The sequence below is a fragment of the Asparagus officinalis genome, chromosome 3 (genome assembly GCF_001876935.1).
Source record: "Asparagus officinalis chromosome 3, Aspof.V1, whole genome shotgun sequence".
Lineage (NCBI taxonomy): Eukaryota > Viridiplantae > Streptophyta > Magnoliopsida > Asparagales > Asparagaceae > Asparagus > Asparagus officinalis.
In genome coordinates, this window is record NC_033796.1 from 111,017,943 (window position 1) to 111,022,229 (window position 4,287).

The following is a 4,287-nucleotide window of genomic DNA, read 5'->3' on the forward strand; positions in this document are numbered from 1 at the left end:
AATAACCCCCCCCCCACCCCAATCACTTCAATGCTTCTTATCAACCAAGCACAAGAGACATTTGTTGAGGCAGCTGGAAGGTGAGTCTGCGGGTAATAACGTCAAGAATTCAAGCATTTCCTAAAGTGAGTCAGACTTCTCGCAGAAACTGGGACCGCGGTGCATGTGATTTGTGTAAGATACAGTAAGTATTTGTGGAGCATTTATTAATGTGAGTCATACTTTATGAACAGACTAGTACTGCAGTGCATGTGATCTGTGTAAGAACATGTGATTTGTGTAAGTACGTATTTGTGGAGCATTTATTAATGTGAGTTATACTTTTTGTATAGACTAGTACCACAGTGCATGTGATCTGTGTAAGAACAGTAAATATTATGCAGAAAAAAGAAATGGATATATTACACTTAAACCGTAAGAACTTGGCTAAATAGCACTTATATCCCGTATTGATTCACTTATTTTAACTTGCTAGTATAGTGCACGTACGTTGCATGAGGATATATATATTTTTAATCTTGTAATATTTCGATGTAAGAAACTTTTTTCAGAATGTAATTGGATAATTTGTTTGTAATTTTTTAATCAATAAAATCTTAGAATGAATATTTTTTTATGTGGTTCATTTTTGAAGGTATAGATGTCAATTTATAAGTTTATGAAGTTTCAGTGTTCTTTATACAATTATTAATTTGTGAATTTTAAACTTTGAAATTTTTTTGATGTTTTTATTAATCCGTGTGACTTCTTACAAAACTTTTGGATAACCTGAAAGTCGTAATTCTATTTGAAAAACCTAAAAAATGTAATCCCCTATTTATTTTATAATTGAATATGATGTATGGGATTTAGAAATTTTACAGATTTACAAGCCTTTACATAAAAATTCACAATATAATTGTACCTTCTCATATTCAATACCTTAATGTTAAAACCAAAACTGGAATCATGACTGGTAATATGTTTATCAGCTCATCTTGCTGTCTGAAATTCATTTTGTTGGTTATTTATGGTAAGACCCTTATACTTCCTGTGTTGTCATGTTTTTATATAGTATGTCGAAGCAAATTGTAAACTTTATTTATTAATATTGTATCTTGAATGCTGCAGATCCTAAATTAGGGGCTTCAGGTTGGCATCAATCTTGCTCTAACTATTGCATTGCACAATATCCTAGAGGTACATTTCCAATCTAAAAGGTTTGGAGATTCCTATGTAAGCAAACATAATCCGCCTACTGCTTTCCCCTTGATTTTATTTATTTGGAAGCCTTTCTATTTAAAGTTCAACTAGCATTAGCGACTTGTTTCTTATTATTTTTTTTTTTTTTTTTTTTGATATATCATGTACTGAACTAGTTTTTTCTCTCCCAGAATTTGGGCAATAGTTTGGACAGTGTCATCTTACAATGAAAACAATTACGGAGCTTGTTGACCTATTAGATTGTGGGGCACCTGTAATTTATCATGTACTTGTAAACTTATTCATGTCTGTACTGGGTTTATGAAGTAAAAATTACAGAATATTTACCATCCTATTGACATTATAAGCTTATTCCAATGCTATAAATATAATTTTTTATATGTATCTTATTTTGGATCGTGTTTGTGATTTTATTACTTTGTGGATATATATGTGATGTGCTTTGTATATTACGTTATTGTTAGATATGGAGATGCATAAATATTGAATGTGTATTGTGGTTTGATTTTCAGATATGGGGATGTGATATATTATATATATATATATATATGATTATATATACTTACTATATTATATATATATTTATTATATATATATATATATATATATATCATATATATTTATATATATACTACTATATATATGATGGCCGTACTGCTTGGCTACCAACTGATAAACTTTGTACATGCCTTGAGTAATGACCGGTGGCACAATCCTCCACTCATTTCAAATGTTGGCGACCACATTCACTATGGGTTAAGAAGTGCATGCGCGGATATGTCAACCATTTGAACTGACAGCTGAAGGGGATTTATGTCACATCACTACCAAGCACAACTTTTGGTGCTCGGTACCAAGCAGTACCCATTTCTCGTCGGTCTGCTGGTCTCTCTGGGCGTCTGCGGTCTCTCTCTCTCGTCTCTGCTCTCTGCGGTCTAGGTATATATATATATGATATATAGTATATACTATGATAGCTATATATATAATATAGTAGAGAGGAGTTAAGTGCGTATCCTTGTCATGATGAGGGCGGGAGGTTTCTCCTGAGCGCCGTCTAAAATTCACACTGATTGAGCGACGATTGGGGATGATTCCTTGCCGTTGGAACTTGTTACATTTATTCTGAAAACGCCCAGACGAGCGACTCAGTTTGGGTGGAACCCGTCGCGGTTTTGGATCCTCCATCGAGCCATGGTTGAAAAGTTCTATATTCAAACCGGTTAAAATTAATTAGAGTGATGAAGGTCAAAGCGACGACGGGTTCACCCCAAACTTGGTGTGTTGGGGTTTTAGAATATGTAGATCAAGTTCAACTGAGCGGCATCCACAATGTCACTCAATCATTATGATTTTAGAGGCGGTCAAGGAGGAAATCCCCTCCTATGACAAGGATACCATTAATCTCATTATATATATATAATATATAATATATATATATATATATAATTAATATATATATATATATATATATATAATATAGTATATATATATATATATATATTATATATACTACGGGTACATGCCGTACATGGAGCCAACTGGCTCAATCGATATTTTTTTGCACATTCATAAACATTGGCGATGGGGTAGCCCGTCGCCAATAATAATTTGTATGATGTGTCACCAATAATCATTTGTATAATGTCCAGTACGATGCAAGAGCATAGATGAGCAGATTTTATTATTTTTTTACATTCTCACAACATCCTAGACAGAATGTCGGCAATTCCGTCTAGGACGCCTCTGCGCATCCTAGACAGAAATTCCGTCTAGGATGCATCTTTCCGTCTAAGATGATTATTCTAGAAGGAAATTTTGTCTAGGATGTGACATAGACGGAAATATTTTAGACGGACCATCCTAGACAGATATCCATCTAGGATGTCCATTTTAGACAGATTTCTCGGCATCCTAGACGGATTTTGTCATCTAGGATGCTCAGATTTCTACTAGAATTTGTAGACTTCGAGTATCAATGTGTTAGAAATAAACTTTACAGTAAGAAAAATGTAAACATTGAGGTATTAAAGTGCCAAATATGGAGAATCGAAGTTAAAAAAGATGTAATCTTTAGGATACTAAAGTGCAAATAATCCAATTTCAAATATTAAGATTGATGAACTAAGTTCAAAGTATGACAGAGATGGGGGATATGACCAGGAAACTCTTCATAAAATTGTAGTTATTATTTGTTTGTTATTATATTAGCTAGTTGCAGGCATCTTTTCTGCGGGTAAACCAAACCGAATTCTGATTCGAGAACGTGTACAAAGCAATGTTACAGAAGACGCTAGGCGGACTAGGCGTTTGAGCCGGGGCCTAGCGCCTAGGCGTTTGCCAATTTTTTTCATTTATTTAATTATAATAATTCACAAAAATATGTATTAAGTTCATGTAAAATTGTACAAAAATATAAATAACAAGATTAGATCCATAATCAACCATGCATAAAATGCTAAATATCCAAAGTAGTAACCAAATACTAATTAAATAGATTAACTAAAATTAACTAAATTGAACAATGAATAAATTTGAACTAAAATTGAACAATATTAAACTAAAACTAATTAAAATTGAACAATATTTAACTAAAATTAAATAAGATTAAACTAAAATTAACTACAATTGACTAAAATTAACTAAAATTGAACATGATTAAACTAAAACTAACTAACATCGAACAAGATTAAACTAAAACTAACTAACATCGAACAAGATTAAACTAAAATTAACTACATTTAACTACAATAAACTAAAATTACTCAAGATTAAATTAAAACTAACTTAATTAAACTAATTAAACTAATCAATTAAACTAAATTGAACAATATTAACTATTTAAATTTAAGATAATAGTGTATAAGTGAGATTTTGGTCTAAAACAGTAAATAAGCTAAAAAATAGTTTGAAATTTTTACTTGAGGGCCGGCGGGAGAAGGAACGGCGGCGGCTAGAGAGAGTCTAGCGACGGCGGGGGGAGAGGACTGGCGAGAGAGGCTCCGGCGGCGGCGGGAGAGGGTGCGATGGCACCGGGAAGAAATTTCAAAGAGAGAGAGGGTGAGAGAGAGAGGCGGCTGTGAG